The following is a 19,142-nucleotide window of genomic DNA, read 5'->3' on the forward strand; positions in this document are numbered from 1 at the left end:
AATACGAAACTTTGCGACGACGGCGCGACGACTTAGTGCACGCCTGACGTATTTAGTTGCAAATTTTACCAGTTAACCGTATCTGCAGTTTGGAATTCCTGTTCTGCCCGAGACTCGTCTTCTCCATCGCGACATTCCACTCGAACAATGCGTGCTGATTGACTGACACTGGTAATTAACAGCTTCAAGACGTTTATTTCTTGCGAACCTACCGATTAATCGTTCAACGTCTGTTTAAACCAAAGAATAGAATAAATTTAGACCAAACATTTTATCTTGTTGTCTTCGTTCTGACATGACACATCCAGTACATTTGTTAAAAGAAGTTTATTCAATAATTTGTGTTTTACGATATACTCGAAATGTTGATTAAAGAAAATTTATTTTACAATCTACGTTTTACGATACAGTCGATGCATTTGGTAAGAGAATTTAGTTTTCAATTTTGTTTGCGATATTCGGTTTGTGATACACTCGAGACATTTGATCTTGCGATGATAACGTGCGAAATGTTTATTTGTCTATTCTCTAAATTCGGATTTTAATATTATTTTTTTACAGCTATCGAAGATACAGAAGATATCGTACTTACTCAAGTATCTGGACTGTTTAAAAGTTGTTATTTAGGCAGACCAATACCGATGTAATATCTTTAAACGTAATCGCACGAATCAGATTTCCAGGAAATTCGAAATTACGAAACTCAATTTGTTTAAATGCAGCTACGCGAATTACATTTCTATCAAATCCCAAATTTCAAAATCGAATTTCTTTAGACGAAAGTGTATGGAGTAGAGTAAATCAAACCGAATTGCAAATTACAAAACTCAGTTTCTTTAAACGCGGCTATAGAAAGTACATTTCCATTAAATTTCAAAATTCAATTCGTTTACGTGAAAGCGCGCGAAACGAATTTCCACCAAATTCCAAATTCCCACAATTCAATTTCTCGTTAAACGGAACCACACGAATCAAATTCCCGTCAAAAATACAACTTTCTAAGCGTAATTTCTCTAAATAGAATCGTTGGAAATAGAAGATGAATACAGGCGCGACAAGAGCTTTTCGACTTCGTCGATCAAGAACCGTTAATTAAACTTTATTTAATTAGACTAATTAGACACTTTTGCGATTATCGATAGACGTTTCCACGTAAGTGACGATTCGCGTGTGACCAAATGGCGTAGTATTCTATAACGTCAGTCACTGTATGTCGCGTCAATCGTGTTTCGAGTTTCCAAGCTATTTTCGTTGGGACATCCTTGCAATTTCCAGCGAAACGTCGACTGTCACCGAGCTTCCCGCAGACCATTGGCAAATTTAAATATCGCCCTTAACATTTCACATGCGTTAATCTAATTTCGCGCATTTAACTCGAGGGAAAGGACAAAATCCTAAAATGCTGTGCAAGCGAAGTAAATTCGACTCAATTCGTCGATAATTCGATTATTCGTCATCGTTAACACCTCACGCGTTATTAACGTACTGTGCCAACCAATATAAATCGTGATATTGTTTCGCTAGCAATTTTAAATTATTAATTTTCGTGGATATCGAAGAGTTTGAAAGTTTTCGTTGCAGTTCGATGGTTAAATAAAGTCGGGACAGAAATATTCGTAAGTGAAACAGAGATATTACGTCACGACTGACCTCATTGTGGAATTCGAAAGGTTAGTTTTAGACGGCAGATAGTTAAATTTATCGTTAGTCGTGGTAAAAAAATTTTCATCAAATCCTGTGACGTGGAATCGCGTTCTATCGACGTTTCATTAATACAATATGCAAAATCTTCGGTTTAAATCGAATGTCTTTCATCATCTTCTGCGATGCAGTAATTTGCATATTATTTAAATACAACGGTTGCTGATAATGTAAGAGTATATTAATAATTATGTCAATGATATTCTAAAAGACTTTGCACGAACAATTTTTATATTCTTCTATAGATCGTACTAATACACGCATATTTTTGCGGTAGATGTTTGCTTTCAAACAGTTAGAACAAGATTATATTTGACAACAGTTGGAACTTAAAAAATAGACATCGCATCATTGAATGACTCGCAGATCTCGCTGTTTGTAGCAATCCGTTGGAATAAATTTTGCCGTGCTATTGATATCGATACGTCGATATGATCATTCGATGAAGAAACTATGGTATATGGATCAGCATCTATTTGAATGAAATTTCGCAAATAGATATCGGCACTGGAAAATGAATAATTTATATTCAACCGCGTGCGTAAATACAGTGAATAATTGATGAAACATTTAATAACGAAGAATACACGTTCCGTATGAGATAGTAGCTCCACTCGATACTATTCATAGAAAATATAATGATAATTATCATTAATCTTGACACGAGACATGTTCGCAATGTAAAACTCTTTACAAAGAATCTTTGTTCATCTGCGATTAAATTAAATTCCTTTTCATCCGATCCACGTTCGTGTCATTAGCTTTGCTATTATATTTATCGTAACTTGGTTTCATGATTCAGACTCCAAACATATCTGCCAATCCAGTTTTTCACTTAATTCGCTCCAAATTTTTACAGTGAGATTTATAGTTCGCGATGTCACGAGCCAACGTTGCACAATAATCGCTAATCAATCGTTCATTATGTCGCACGAATCAAAATGAAAAATTTATCAGTTAGCAGGAACTCGGAACAAACATTTCCTTTTATCCATTATTTTTCACCAATCCAAAACGAAAATTTATTACGTGTTATTTTGCGCGAATTTAAATTAAAACTTCGTTAATCATCATTTCCCACAAATTCGTTCTTTCCATTACTAAAATGTATCGTACACGAGACGATAATCCCAATTCAATGCACTCTACACCCCGTTACTACCATTGGCAGTATTATGTGTCGACATGGAAGCCTCGAGATCGTCCGTTTCGAAGGCAGACGAAATCCTTCTGCGTCTATCGACGAAAAGGAAGCGACGCACTCTGGCGAATTTAATAATTCCAGTCGGGGGTTACCCTTCGGGACCCACTAGATGAAGTTGAACACCGCAGCTTCAGCCTATGTAAGACCACCGAGTGTACGAGTTTATACGAAGGGATACTTGCTTGAACGCGTGGCTGTGTCGGTATACGCCGATGGGGGTTGAAGTTATTCGAAACTGCTGCCTCGTAGTTAGCTGAGACGAGCCATCGAGTATTCGTTCGAGCAATGTTCGAGCAAAACTCGTTGCGTAGAAGTAAAACAAAAACCACGGGTGAACATTTATAAACACATTTATAAATCGCATTTCCTATTTTTCACAGGGAAACGATCTTATGATTCGCTACGTTGTCCACCAAATTTCCTCCTTGATTTTACATTCGATCTCGCAATTATGCACACGCTTTCTATAGGTTTAAAAATTTCCAATCGAAGATATCGAAATATCGCCAATCACAGTAATTACGTTTCCAAACAAATGCAATGAAATTCAAGGTAACTAGCATGGAAAAGGAAACAGCAATTTCCTTGAATTCCGAATATGTTGCAGACGTAGGGAAGGAGGTGAGCAAGCTTAGTCCGAGTCGTGGCTCAAGTTCGAGGTTCAAAAGTTATGAGAAAAAGCGATTCAAAATGAAATTGCGTATGCATATACCTAGGATCGTGATTGTAATGGTGCTAAGGTATAATCAGGTCAGCTTGGGTCAGATTTTTTGGACGTTCTGAAGCGCTCAGCCCTCCCAATTTTGGCACCACCATCTGTCTGCGTAATTTAAATATCACCACAACGTCCAAATTTCCATAAATCCACGGTTGTTTCCCAGCGAATGTTGCGAAAGGGTTAAAGGTGAAATCGCGATCCCATCCGCATTATATCCCGGATTTACAAGGTTAATACCGTCGTCGACAGAGAGATCCAGCCAGTAAAGTGTACGATGCTCGAATGGGTTCCTTCGTCGCTCGTTTATGCTGTTCGCTCGATGACTTAGGGGCAACCCGTAAACTCCGATTATCAGCGTCATTTAGTCCAACAAATCCTGCGTTCACGCGGCTGACAGAAGGCAGCTAAACGAGCACACCAACAAACAGGGGCCTCTTTCTGATATTGACTCGGCTTATCCCTGAACAAAATTCCTTTAATTTATTAGACGACGAAGTGAAATAATAGAAGAAAAAATGGATCATACATGGAGCTAGGAAAATTTGTTTCTCTGATTCGAGGGAGATTTTTCGATAAATAGGAGAGTCACTAATTTGCGTATTTTAATGTTCTTTTTTTTCTGTAACGAATACGTGTTTCTCTGGTTGTTTTTGGGTATTCTCCCTCTCTCTCTTTTTTCTTTTTAAGTGAACAGAAACGTTATGAATCTGTGTGTTTTGGTAATTTAGGTGTGAAAATTGTATGTCTTTTTTGGATTGGATTTGGAATTTTTAGTTAGCAAATAGAAATGCTAAGAAGCGTTAAGAGTTTGTATGTTTTAGTAATTAGGACGCAAAGATATAATTTTTTCATAGCGGTTACGTCTTCCGTTTCTCTAATTGGTTGTGGAACTTTTTGAAGAATTTGTGTGTCTTAGCTATTTGAAAGTAAAGATCGTATTTCTTTATGGTAACCATATCTTCTGTTCCTCTCTGCATCTCTTCCGAATCTTTTGATAAATAAAAGAGCTACGAATATAGCTTGAATTTTATTCGTTTGTTTATTAATTATCAAAATTGTGAGAATGAAGAAGTTCGATGGTCTAAGAACTTTCTCGTATCTACATTTCCTAAAAAATTCTCTTAATTAATCTTAACAAAATCCGCTCCTAGAAAAATACATATAATACGACCAGCGATGATACCAATTCTTATCATTTTCACAGAATAAACTTTATTACGAAGCCAGATTAGAAAGTTTGCGGAATCGTCGCTAGGAGTTGCTTTATTTCTTACTGTTATCGTCATTGCGGAAATCTGCTCGATTCCTGTTCAATCTGTCCACGTATACCGTGTAAACTTTAGTTGCGTACTTTACCTACTTTACTTACTTTACTTGCTTTACTTGCTTTACTTGCTTTAGTTACTTCACTTACTTTACCTTTTAGTTCGCGTACTTTAAGTGCGTGACCTATAACCGCGATCTTTCGGAAATGAAGTGGCGAACTCAGACTAAAGACGCGTAACTCCTCGTTTCATTATGACAAATTAATCGACAATGTTTCATGGTGACCAGAGGGCAAGATTTCCAGCTGGAATACTCGGTTGCAGAGTGAGATGTTTCTGCGGCTAAATGGTTGCATTAAAAGTTCCTTCGAAGCGAACTTCCCTTCAACTACCGTAGTCTTGGCTCTGCAAGTCTCCTGTTGATGGATATTGTTCTCCAAGCAGTCGTGTAACACGACGGACGAGGAATTTCTTACGTGAACAGTGTAACACGGAGAGTTTAATAATGCACTGGAGACATGGCCACTTTTGTTTGCTCTTGAGTCCAGACTTAAGAAAGAAGTTGAACGTTGTCTCGTAAGGATGAAAGAATGATGGTTGTACCATAGCCTTTTTACGATGAAAGAAGGTATTGCTTGGATGTTATCTTTTAACGATGAAAGAGAGCGATCTACGTATTCCGATAATTTTCTTCTTGTTCTTGAAACAGCATCGAACATATACGAGAAATTTCAAATATTTTGCCACGTTGATTTTTCGATATCGACAATTCATAAAAGTCGATATTAAAACATCGTATACATACGCACGATATATCGAATCGAACCTCCATAAAAAGATGCATATAAAAATCAAATTAGATTTAAAGTCAATTAAACTCGACGCACAACTTTTATTTGAAATGTACCTTCTCGCTATATTTTTCGCGTATGTATAAATATACGTAAAACCGATCAATAAATTTGCCAAACACAAATGCACCAACATATTGGTATACAGATACGTATGGGCACATAGTAGAAATAGCAACATTCTCATCACTGGGAACCTATCTTTCTTTCGAATCAAACGGTATCCAAAGGAAAATACCAATTAAAATACACCGTACACTATGTAAAAAATGAATACAGGATACATAACCAAAGTGGAACAAGTACATCGATAGAACGTCGAATACTGCCAAGACACATTCCCCACGAAGGAGGCAAGGATTTTGAGGGACTGCAGGAAATCTGTAGACGAAAAGCTGGGCCAAAGCTCTCTCTCGGAGGAGTTGGCGAAAAAACCTCTTGCAGGAGCACATTAACAAATACCATTCGACCTGGTTTCGTCTTCGTCGAGCCGAAGAAACGGCCAATAATCCAGCTAGATCTCCATACAACTGTTAACAGCTCTGTCTGACCGATCGTACAGTCAGTGGAAGCGATACATTGAGATTTTCAATGTAACCTCGTCCAATAATCCTCAGTTCATCTTTACAGTCAACTTTCGCTAGAAAATTGATCTTTTAAAATTGATGATCCTTGATCGTACAGTCGGTAGAAGCGATACACTGAAATTTTCAAAGTATTAGTTTCCTTCAACGTATTAGTATAGTAGTTCTCAGTTCACTTTTTGAAAATTCTTTTTAATATTTAAATTTCGCTATACTACTTTCGTAGGAATTGGACGATATGATCTTACACGGAAAGATTGGTGAGATGTAACACGAAGATCTGTGATGATCGAATATAAAGACACGACGCAATCGTTGCGTCTTTGTATTTATGAGTTTCGGTGATATTAAGATAGAATTAGGATTAAATTAAATTAGATTGAAGGAGGTAAAAAGCGATGAATAGGGATCGTCGCCCAGAGAGGCTCCTGACAAAAATGTAAATGTACAAGTGGAATAATCGCATCTTTTTCACTGACTGTACCCGTCTATCGCGAGTCGAAGAAAGGTTGGCTGGCAGAATCTCGGCAAGAGGGTCAGAGCAAGGAAAAGGGCGACGTTGAAAGTTCGTGAAAGGATATCCACGGACTGGTTTTCATTTGAATATCGGGGAAAGGTCTGTAGCAGATAATATGTTATATATTGTGTCCTACTATGTGCTACGATATTGTAGCAGTTAAGCTTACATCTTATCGTCCGATGAAGAGAGTTCACCGAGCTATAGATGGGAAAGTCATGCAGCGAAATGATGCACGTGTTATTCAATAGGACGATACTTCTAAGAATTCCATCATATCTCAGCCGTACAAAATTCTGAGCACTCGCGTCAACAGACGAAACGTTAGTTCTATGAGGGATGGTAATTAATAATTCTAATAATTCTGGTAATAGAAAAAATATTGCCATCAAATTCAAAAATAGCATTGACTATTGAGTCAAAATAATCACATTGAACTTTCTAGCGTTACGACCATTTTATATTACCGATATAAAATTCTTTATTAATCATCCACGAGCCTTCGTTAAGCCTCCACGTTCAAATCTTCCTCTATCGCCAATTTTTCTCAGAATTTGCTCGTAAATTACCGTCGCAAAGATCAAGTCGAAACTATATTCGCGCGAATCGATAAAACATTAACTCTACGAAAAATGGTAATTAGTAACTCAAGTAATTCTATGATAAAGTATCGCTGGCAAGTTTGCGTTAAATTTCGCTATAAATTTACGGTAATAGCACGGAGCAATTTTCGTTAACGGGCGCGAAGATAATCATAGTGGTCATTTTAATACTAAAACCATTTTATATCGCCGTGCTAAAATTCCTCGCCCACCATCCACAAGCCTTCTTCGACCCTCCATCTTCAAATCTTCCTCCACCACTAATTTTTCTTAAAGTTCGATCACCACTCACCCTCGCAAAATTCAAACCAAGGCTACGCCACCCATGTCACTCGATAAAACACTGGTTCTACGAAAATTCATACCTCTGAATTCCACTTAAATTCCGCTACAACCTCGCGATGACAACACTACCCTAATTACTGCATTTTAACTGATCTACAAAATTTTCAATAATCTTCACGAACGAGTCCTGACAATTCCAGTACCGAATTCAGTGTCGGTTCTTCCCGGTACCAAAACAATTTCATGCTAGCGATGCGAAAATTCCTCGCCAACCATTTACGACTCATCCTCGACCCTCCATCGTCGGATCTTCCTCCATCAGCCATCTTCCCCGTAATTCGATCAGCACATCGGTCTCGCAAAATTCGAACGAAAGGCAGTCCGCTGGCGCGAAGGAACGCGGCAATTAATCCTGATCCCTGGCGGAAACAGCCGGAATCTCTTCTCCGCGAGTCTCGCGGAAGAGACGAGGTGGTCGATGAAAATGGAAAATTCGGCGGCTAGGAAATGAGAATGCCCGCGGCTGCCGGGTAATAACGCCTCCGAAGACGATGAGGCGGAAGTTTCGGAAATGGAAAGGGCCAGGGGCGGAAGGGTAGAGGGTTGGCTAGGGGTGCATCGTCGGAAGGGGCTTGGGTATTGATTTACGGCGCGGAATTTCGACTGATTACACGTGGCAACCCCCGAAAAAAAAAGAATGAAAGGAGAGAAAAAAAGAAGAAAGAGATCGACAGAGCCGCCGATATGGAGGCCGCGAACGAGTTGTATAACGGGACCGCCGTCTCGAGTGCAGACCCTTCGCGCTCCAGCGAGCTCATCTCGTTTCGCGTCGGATAATTTGAATTAAGTCGGAAGAACCGGCTGCCCTCGTTGAATACGTACACCTGCCTTTTATCGTTGTAGCTGCGGTCGTTGTGAACCTCGCCACGGGATCATACAGAATCGCATCTTCTTTTCGAAAGCTCGTGCGTGAAGATTGCGTTTGAACGCGCCTTGAGATTACGTTCGATATAATTTTGTGTTTTGCGACGTATCGGTTGGTTGGTTGACTCGGAATGTACAGGACATTGGTGATATTTATATAATTCTTCAATTTTAACGAAACGTTTGAAGTGTTGGTGTTCGTCGATATTTTCATTTTACAATTTTGTATTATCCATCTCGTTGAGAAATACGTTCTATGTAAAACTGATAAAAGGGAATAGTAACAGTGGACGTGATAATTGTACGACGAGAATTTACATAAATATTGTAGAAATTCACACGGCTAAATATTCACAATTTAGTATAACGTTAATTATGCTAAATAAACTGCCATCTCCAGTACTTATCGAATTATTTCTCTTCCTCTTCCTCTTCGTTACTATTGCCCGCGAATTACCACCTTCATTTGTATTACAATGAAGTAAAACATCCACGTTGTAATCCATTTTCTGCTCAATTCAGACGAATCTTACATTTTATCTGCGGAGCTCCCTACAAAATCTAAAGTTTTAACAACGTTTTTCACAGTCTAGAAAAAGGTTAATGTTCAGTGTAGCAAGAATTCTCTTTCTGATTTAATTCATAAAAATTCCCCCTCGAAAGGTCAAGAAAAATCTTTTTGTTTAAGTATCTTTCACGTGCAGGTATAATTTCATTGGTGTAACGTGTGTGTGTATGTGTATTAGGTATAATCTTATCGAAGTCTAGTTCTTTATCTTATATTGTACGTTAAAGCAATTCGTGTAATTTATGCTTTAATTCATGTTTCCATCGTATATCTGTAAAATAGATCGATAAAAGAATTTTATTTCAAATGTGAAATGTAAAAATCGACCATAAACATCGGCCTTCCGCCTTGAAATATCCATTATCCACTGGTTGGACTAATTTGACGAAGTCCGAGAAATGCGAGGAAACTTGGAAACTATGAATTTTCAATTTATGCATGCTGACAGTTCACCATATGATTACACGATGGCTTGCATACAATTTCTCGTTGCTTCGCTAAATGCAAATGGTTGCAAGGCTTTGCATCAGATTATCCAACCGATGACAATGAATACCAACGATGATGGTTGCGTCGGATTTGCAAGATTTAGCCACAGATTGCTGTGTTTATATGATTTATCGTTTCATCAATTACCGAGACAACTTTAATTCCGGACTTTATTCCTCCGTTCGATAATTGCTCCAATTAATCGCAACTTACCGATCAAAAGGAATAATTTTATTCTTGAATTCACATCGATACCGCGTTAGAAAAATTATCCAGCGTTGTCCAATGACTCCTACGTATCAATTTTATCACTTCTTTCTTTCTTCCTCTCTGTGACATTTATTTGTCAGATTAAAACCAAGCAATTGTCACCATCAACCTACTACACGTAATCTTTGATTTCTCTCCAATTTTTCTGAATCGTACAGTGAAATTTTTGATTAAACGTATAACGCGATTAGATTCTACATTCTTATCGCAGATACGCGGATGCACGTGTCTCGTGCAGTACCATTTTGAATTATCTTTCGCTTACAAGTGACGTCACTTTTTCCCCTACGTTATCTTTGCTTCACATTGACTCGCGCATTCCTATATACCGGCTGCGTCCACAAATCTAACGTATCGTCTAATCTAAGATCACGATGAACATATGCGCACCTGCTATCTATCATACGTCATACACGTGTCGCGAGACGCGTATCTCCGTGTGATGGCAGCCTAAAGCGGCCGTAAGAGAGTGGCGTAAAGCCAGGATGATCCCTTCTTCTCTTTCTTTCTGGCTGCGAAACTCACCTTGTGTACAAAGAACTCGCGAAGAGCGGCGGCATTCGGCGAATGAAAGCAGCCTCCGACTAACGAATCCCCGTAATTAACATTCTTATTTGCCGTAGGCTCGGCTGTTCCGCTAGATGACGGAAGTTCACCGAGGAACCGGACGAAGAAGCCGAGCGATATTGTCCGCGGAAGAGGTCGATTAGATAATTAACCGACGTGGAGCACCGGTTCCCAGTGGATCTTACCTGTTCTTTCGGCGAGCATCAGCTCCGCTCCGAGAATTCCTCTCGACTGTCTCGCGACGCCATTGTATCCGGAACGTGGCCTTTTCTCCCTGCCAGGTTTAATTAAAACTGGCCAGGGAGAACGAGTCTGTTTATTTTTCACCGTTTATAGATCGACGCAGATTCGCCCGGTTACTCGAAGCTTTTCAGACGCTCCACGGCCGCTCTGCCACGTGAGGAACTAATCGGCTGAAACGGCACACAGACTAAAAAGAGCAGCGTCATATGGTCAGGCGAAAAGGTCACTCGTTCGACGGAGATTTTGGGCGCCAGTTAAGGTTGGGGGTTGTTCAGCGAGGGTTTGAACTTTTCAAGTGTGTGAAAGGCGAATGGATATTAGAGTGGAGGATCGCTTTTGTGGAATGGAGATTTTCTGAATCTGATCCACGCGCAGACTAAATTTAAAGGACAGTGTCAGGTGAAAGGATCACTTGCTCGATCGACATCCTTCGGGTTACGTAGTTAGGGTTGAAGAGTCGTTTGGTAAGTGGCGCGGGATTTCTGGCTAGTTCGAACCGGAAAGTATGAAACGTGCGAAAGGTGAATGGAAGCCACGTAGAAAGTGGAGGATTGTTTTTATGGGAATGCGAGTTTTCTGAATGTAATCGAAATCGAGTTTCAATTTAAAGAACAGAGTCAGGTAAGAAGATCACTCGCTCGACGAAGATTTTTCCAGACACAGAGTTGAGATCGAAGAGTTGTTTGGTAAGTGGAAAAGGTTCCTGGTTTAATTCGAACATGAAACGGAACGAAAATTATTTTTGTGGGAACGGAAGTTTTCTGCCAACACTTCCTGTTAGTCTCTCCTCGAACCTTTAATATTTCCAATTTTACAGGCGCTAAGAAATTTACAAGCAATAAAAGAAAATTGATTTTAACAAATTCCATAGATTTTTATAGACGATAAACGAACGATTTTACAGCGATCATAAAAGACTGAATATTTTTGCGTAACATTGAGAAGATCATTTAAAGGCGCGCAAGATATTCAGCGAACGAAAGTAAAAATTACGCTCGAATTTAATTTACGGCTTAATGAAGATTGAATTATTTGAAATGAATAGAAAAGATTTCCGATATCCGATACTGCTGCTGAATTTATCAGAAAGAAAGAGCCGGGGTTTCCTACTTACTACGTATTTCTTTTCTTCGAGGTGCTCTGTATTCAAGAAACTGCCGCTGAATCGTTATTATTGCGCGTCTTCTAACAAGTGAACTCTTCCTAAGTGAACTTGCCGAAGAGGTAATTAGATCTCCGGGAACAATGGGGAAGCCTTGAAATTCTTCGGTGTAATTCTAACAGATTCTGTTAAAGAAAAGTTCCGATGCTACGAAACTAAAGATAATACTCGAAATTCTATAAGTTGTTTCGAATCGGCTCCAAACAGATAAATGTTGTGCACCGTGTACTTAACAAAACTCAAAGTTCACATTAAACAAAATTATCTATATATCAAAAAGAGGAGGAACGGAAAAGAATTTCATTTAAAATATACGGAAAACAGATGCACGTATCTTTAAAGCTTCTCTTTTGCGAAAAATATTTCTTTGTTAATTGTAATTGCATTCTGTAAAACAAAGTAATGAAAACTATTTACGGATGCATGCGAAACTTCGAAATATAAAATTTTCCCTAGCCCAGAGGTGTATCTACATGTTACAGTTACTTTTTACCGACGTGTAAAACAAAAGTAATTTGCATTCGAGCGTTTAAGTCTACGTTTAGCAAGCGAGCAATAATCTACGCTTTTCGTTCGAGCTACAAAATAGGAAAAATGTGTTTCGTTCCCTCTGCCTTTAGTATTAATTTCAACAGAAAAATTCTCTTCTTTAAAAGGATTTAATTGTAATAAAATTTTGTCTCGTTCCCTATACGATACGTTCATCTCTTTCATTTTTCAAACGCTAATCCGGAATAATGGGATAGGTTGAATTAAAATGGCTTGCTCTTGCCTCGACAGCATCTTATTTATCACGATCTAATTTCCGCTAATTTACTCGTAAGCTCGCATTTAAATTTGTTAAGCACTTAAACGCCACCATATTTTTTTCAACGATGCAATACGACGCAATCCCTATACACTTTTATTACGATCGTTCCGAATTTATTATAACTGTAGCGTGTATGATACTTTCCATTATCAATTATCCCATAAACAATATTTCAAGCATATGAAAATATCATTATTTCAAATATTCAAGAGTTTAATCGAGTTTCATTACAAATGAATTCCCTGCAGCGCAATATAAGACGAATAATTATTCGAAATATTGAAAAATAACTGCAACTTTTACCATTAATTTTCCATAACGAAATAATATAACGATGAATGTATAATTTGAAATGAAATTTTCAAATCAATCACCTGACCGAGCCCGGTAAGATTAGCGTTAAATTATTCCCACGCAAAATGTCCCTAGATCTTCGATATTACTTTTGATTACAGGTACTACGTTGCATCGTAATTCACGCGTTTCGTGCGTGCATTATACTAGGATTAATTACGCAGATGTTTCCATTAAACGACGTGCGACAGAATATCAGGTCCCGTGATCCATATTAAACGTCGTGCTAGGGAATTTTTCAGGGAAGCGCCGACTGAATAAACGCGGCTCGCTCTTTATTAGTAATTACACGCATGCACAACATTTGATCGGCAAAGCATTACGTGCCTGGCGATGTTAATACGCGCTTCACTCAGCTCGATATCGACCTCGTGTTAACCCAATTTCGAATCGAGTTTTCTCGTTTATGAAATAGTGAATTTATCGAGCGAACGGAAAAGTTACTAAAATGACGTCCGTGGAATAAGCCCGGTTTTACATTACGCGAAAAACGATATTTAAGATCGTTTAAGGGGGATTATTGATCACGTAAAATACAGGTATTCAAGTATCTCAAGCATGAAAAATCCAGTACGCGCAATAAAATTAATATTTGCTATATTGTACCGCGTACACTTTGTCCAAGAGTAGTGTAGGATCTTTATTATTTATTAGTTCATTTCAAATGGATTAAGCAGGTGTTGGTTAAACAGGAAACCATGGTTGTTTAACGTGAACTAAATACAAGAACGTACTATAATTTAGACAACTAAATGTTCCAATGCTCTCTCTCACGCTGACCACACTCTCTCGACAACGTAATTCGCACTCTCTGATTTCTCGACTAACACCGACTGTTAATTCGTCTTTCTCTCTTAGCATCCCTTTGTCTTCGCGGCACTTAGGCTTTCTCGCGACATTGTTTATGGTTCACCCGGTATCTCTTAAGCCTTTCGTCCACTGTACCACAGTAGAAAATCTATGAACGCGATAGAAGTGATAAATAATCGGTTAAAAGACAACGAAAATATTTCTGTTGCCTTTAAACAATTAGAATTTTAGTCAAGCTGTAGCTCCAAGTATTCAGAAATCTATGTAGTTGTTAATAAAAATGTATTTTTAAATAACAGCAGAGGTTTGTTAAATTTAAACGTCATCTTTTTTGCACGAACTTTTAACTCCAAGCAGAGAATTTTTTTATTCTTTTTCCAGAGCGGATACTGCTAAATAAAACTGGCAAATATATAGTTTGTATTTCGTTCTGATTAATCGTTCTGACTTCTATACAATTACATTTGAATATATGAATATCGATTAAATTTCCAGTTATTTAAATACACTGATTTAAAACAGTCTCTGTGTGATAGCTAATAAATCATATAATGAAGGTTAAACAATGAGAATGAAGAGAGTATAGTAGTTTTCTGCTAATATTCGAACAACAGGTTTAATCGTAAAACCTTCCATACGTTATTCTTCGCAATTAATCTCCATATTTTAAATAAATTTCCCGAATAAAAAATATAAAATACAGAATTCCTAAAATAAAAAAGATCCCTAAAGCTGAAGATCAGATTGAAGATCTATAAACTGCAACAAGTAATTTCTCTCACTTCCAATGAAAATTCAATTTACCAACTTCTTTCGCTAAAAACAGAATTTGTATTCTGCCTTTATTCGGAAAAAATCAACATGCACGTGAAATTTAAAGAAATTTCGAGATCTTTTGGCGAACCATGCTCGATCGAATCCTCTTCTTCGCTTCTGGGAAGTTTATTTAACTCGATGGGAATCGAATTTAGTCGCATGCCTCCGGAACGTTTGTTTGATTCAAACCATATCGAATTCTTCCGTAATTCACGACGATCCGTTTAATGGGGAGAAAATTGAATTTCTCTGTAGTTTCTGGAAGACCAGCTTCGCTCGTACGATATCGTTCAATTTTTACTTAAATTGGGATTCTTTTAACTTCATTTTTTTCTTTTTAGATTGTCGAATTCTTCCATTTTGGAGAACCGATTCACTTTCATTCGACGAGAAGTTGAAGAATTTGAAGAAGAAGATCCACTTAAGATCTTAATATATTATTGACATAAATATTTACGAACGAAGATGGACGTTACGTGGAAAAATTCGACGGTATGTATCAGTTTTGTCCAGGAAAAATGAAAAAGCCGTTACATATGAATTTTCAGTTGCGTAGATAAAACACTTACCACGATAACTCGATATTCTTCTTGTACGATAGAGATATCTGAAAGAAGAAAAGGGAAAAGTTGTATTAATTTTTGTAAAAAAGTTGTCAAACCATATTAATTTACATAATTACGTATCTATCTATTTCCAGTACAAATTTTTCGTTTATTTTTTTTATCATTTTTTAAAAATTGTTATCCTGTACACTGTTTGTCCGAGAAATTCTTCCGGGTTTCAATATCGATAGTCTACTAATTTTTTAAAATTACCTCGACGTCTTTTTCTCTTCAAAAGTCTGAAATATTTAATTAAAATCGTACTTTAATTGTCTTCTGATAATTTTTAATTCACGAAAGAGATTCAAACATGCGTTCGACGTTAAGAGGGGAGAGAGAATCGTCCTCCCTTCGCGTGGCCTTTAATTCCTTATTTTGGCTAATGAAGTACACGTTGGCCAGAAACCTAATCTCTTTAACGAACAAAAAAAGACCAACTGTGCAGGCTCTCAGTCGGTAAACATTTTCGTCAGGTTTCTTTGTGAAAAAGTGCCGCGTTTCCACGCGTCTGGTTTGTTCTTTTCGCGACATTGTTTACTTTAGTTTTCCAACAATTCGTTTTTGTGTTTCGTGATTCGAATGAAGAAAAGAAAGAGAGAAATTGAAGTAAAAAACGAGGAGAAATAGAGAAAAGGATAAACGGGGAAGACAGAAAAGGAAAAAAGAGCGGAGGAAAACAATAGTTTGGCGAAAGCGTCGATACGAAATTGAACAGGAAATTTCGCGGGAGAGCAACTCGGTGGTAAACGTGGCTCGTTTTACATCGAACAGGAAATCGAAGTTATCGAGTTTTCTCTCGCGGTAACAACCGTTTCGATAATCCGGCGGGCGCGGGGCACGGGGATGAAAAGGAAAGAACGAAAAAAAGAATGGGAATTCGATCGACAATAAACGCGAAACAGCTCGAATCTCGACTAACGAATTTCAATTCGCTGAAAAAACACCACGTGTGTTTAATCTGACGATTTCTCTTCCGCTTGCCAAAAAATTCCCGCAAGTCTGAGCGTGGTCGAGGACAGCTCTTTGCTGAATCAAAAATCTTGAAAAATAAAATACACGAAAGTTTATAACGCGATAGAAAAAGAAAAAAAAGAAGAAAAGTGTTTTTAAGCGATTTGACGTACAAATTAAATGTAAGTTTGATATATATTTTTATGGCGTTAATCAACATCGAAATTGGAAAATACACAGATGAGAGAATTTACTCGGACAGTGAACTATTACGAAGATTCAAATTTTTATCTCTGTAACTTAAGGACAGAAAATATTATTAACTGTTGTCACGAGTGTTTTATTTTTCACATTTTCTAGATTTTCGCATACCATGGACCGTCGCTCAAAAGCTTGCAGCATCGTCTTCGAAAGAGACGAACTTTTTCGTAAATTTTTTCGACGAATAAGAGTATTATCGTTAGACTGCGGACTTTTATAAACATTCACGTTTTCGGGAATACAATGGAAAAAGTAAAATCTCCATGGAGAATTATTTTGCCTGCCAAATATTAATAGAAAGAACCTTCGACATTTTATATGTTTCTTCGTTAATATTCGTATTACAGTTTGCACTTCTCAATTTCTTCTAAATGCATGAAACATCTATTTGCTTAAGAAGTCGTCGTTTCCTACGAAATCCTAACGCGTTCCAAACATTGTCCAGAAATGCGTAAATATCCATAGTCTAGTAATTATACAATAATAAATAAGAGAGAAATAAATAGGACAAAAGGCTGATGCCACGAAAAGGTAAGAATGACGTAGGATTTGCAAAATGAATTTCATCATCGTCGGTAGAATATCAAGGATTTGGCAGTGCAAAACCGACGACGATTTACGCGCGCATCAAAAAGCCCCGAAACAAAGGCGGGGGGAGGTAGGAGGGGCACGCACGCGCGTGGAATTTGGCACAATCAATAAACGGCATTTGGCAGTGGGCGAGTTTGATTCAAAATTGCAAGACCACCGACGACGCTTCCGGTTCCTCAAACGCAAGATTTACGCGCGAGACGCCGCATAGCGCCATCATCGCCACTCTATTCTCGCCCCGAGATGATGCGATGTTGAGCGAGTTTGTCATTCCTTTGGTCACTTTTCAAATAATTATGCAACATAACATTGCCGAACTGTATTTGCTCGACGTGACTCTAATGGACGCGACGATATTCTTCTCGCGTTATGTGTACTTTTTGTTGGCGAACGTTAACCCACTGGAAAATTTCGGCAAAAAGACAAATTTTCAACAGCAATTTTTCCATTTCCATGTTGATTAATTTTCGATACAATTAAGAACCTAGCAATTTTAGTGCGCTGTTCCAGTAATGGGACCAACATCGAATTCCCCCAGCGCATTTCACAGATAAATAACTAAAATAAATAACTAATAGCAACAAGATGAATAAAATAAAACATACAAAACGTATACGTACGGCGTCCAAATTCGATAAAATATGCAGAACGTATAAACACAATATTGGGTCGTATAATATATTTAAGCTCTAATATACTTCGACACACGATATATTTGAACTTTAATGTAGCATTTACTTGAACAAAACAGTATGTAAATTATTTACCCATTATGCGTTATTTTATCGCTCGATGCTTAATTATGTTGTAACCCTTTCTTAAGAAAAAGGTGGCTGTTCACGGTGGCTCGAGTATCAAATTTTCCACGTGTTGCATAATATGGCACATATTGTTACATATATAACGATAGAAAATGGTTAGCAGGCAATCGAAGCGGCTTTTAGAATGCGTCACGTGCGTGTGACGTTTGGCAGCAGCTGTGTGAAGCAACTAGTGCGTCACACGTGTGTGACGCATGGTAGCGAAAAGGTTAAATAACGAAGAAATCCGATGTTCGCTGTAAATCGCACAAAATATGCATATCCAATAAGTTGCAAATCGCATCAGCCAACTCTTGTCCTCGTCTTAGCACGATCACTTACGTAAAAGTATGGCGACAGAACGCGATTAATTAAACTTGCGCCAATTATTTCAAAGTGACTGGATGCAGCTTCCTAATGCGGAATGGTGCACAAAGCGTGTTCGAAGGGACCTGGTTGTTGAAATTCTCCATTCATTCGAGCCGGCAGTCAAAGAATTGTTTCAGGGAGAAAAGGAATTGGACAGCGATGGAATAAAGACACGGCAGGCCAGACGGAATTGTTCGGGAATTACTGAGATTACTCGAGGAACCAAGGGGGTGGAACAGGGTGGCCGGGGATCTCAAACGCGAAATATCGTTGACGACGAAGTACCAAGAGCCGAAAAATTCACCTGTCCAGCGAAATTTTCATCAACGAAAACTACGAGGGACGATGTTGCTTTAGATGACACCATCTATACACATAGATGAAGTTCCGTTATATGTACGTCTTGTTTACGCAAAAATATCAACATTATCTTCGATTATTTATTGAACAATTTATATATACTGTATAGTATACTCTAAAGATATGCGGAACCCATTTCAGCAGATGATTGTAGATTTAAAAACGATGAAAAAGGTTCATATAGGCACATGGTCCGGATGTTTGCGTTTACGCGATGTAACCAAGTTGCTGTTCTGATTTTGTGTTATCTAAATACAATTACAGAAGATGCTCCAGATGATCATTTTGCATTTCAAACCAACCTGGTAGGCGTCTTGTCATGGATCCGGTTACGCCCTGTATAGTTACCTATGTTTCCCAAGTTTGTTGGGAAGCTCCTTCGATTCCGAACCTTAGAGTCTCAACGTTTCCGATCGATTTATTTACGCTCTATTTGCAAAATTCGTTATACATATCTCGTAAAC

The 19,142-nt window shown here is 38.1% G+C and overlaps 1 protein-coding gene and 1 long non-coding RNA gene across 4 annotated transcripts in view; one reads left to right on the forward strand and one right to left on the reverse strand.

Moving 5' to 3' along the window:
• The window catches only part of LOC126923888 (poly(rC)-binding protein 3), a 326,340-nt gene that overhangs the window by 119,032 nt on the left and 188,166 nt on the right, over positions 1–19,142 (reverse strand). For all 3 annotated transcript variants that reach the window (XM_050737807.1, XM_050737802.1, XM_050737806.1), the window contains one exon: positions 15,311–15,348. The gene's annotated coding sequence lies outside the window, so the exon portion shown is untranslated. The remainder of the gene's footprint in view (positions 1–15,310; positions 15,349–19,142) is intronic.
• On the forward strand, positions 31–17,980 carry LOC126923934 (uncharacterized). Its single transcript, XR_007713354.1, has 3 exons — positions 31–171; positions 15,083–15,233; positions 16,658–17,980. It is a non-coding gene; the product is annotated as an uncharacterized LOC126923934 (long non-coding RNA).

Source organism: Bombus affinis, chromosome 14 (assembly GCF_024516045.1).
Source record: "Bombus affinis isolate iyBomAffi1 chromosome 14, iyBomAffi1.2, whole genome shotgun sequence".
NCBI classification, from domain to species: domain Eukaryota; kingdom Metazoa; phylum Arthropoda; class Insecta; order Hymenoptera; family Apidae; genus Bombus; species Bombus affinis.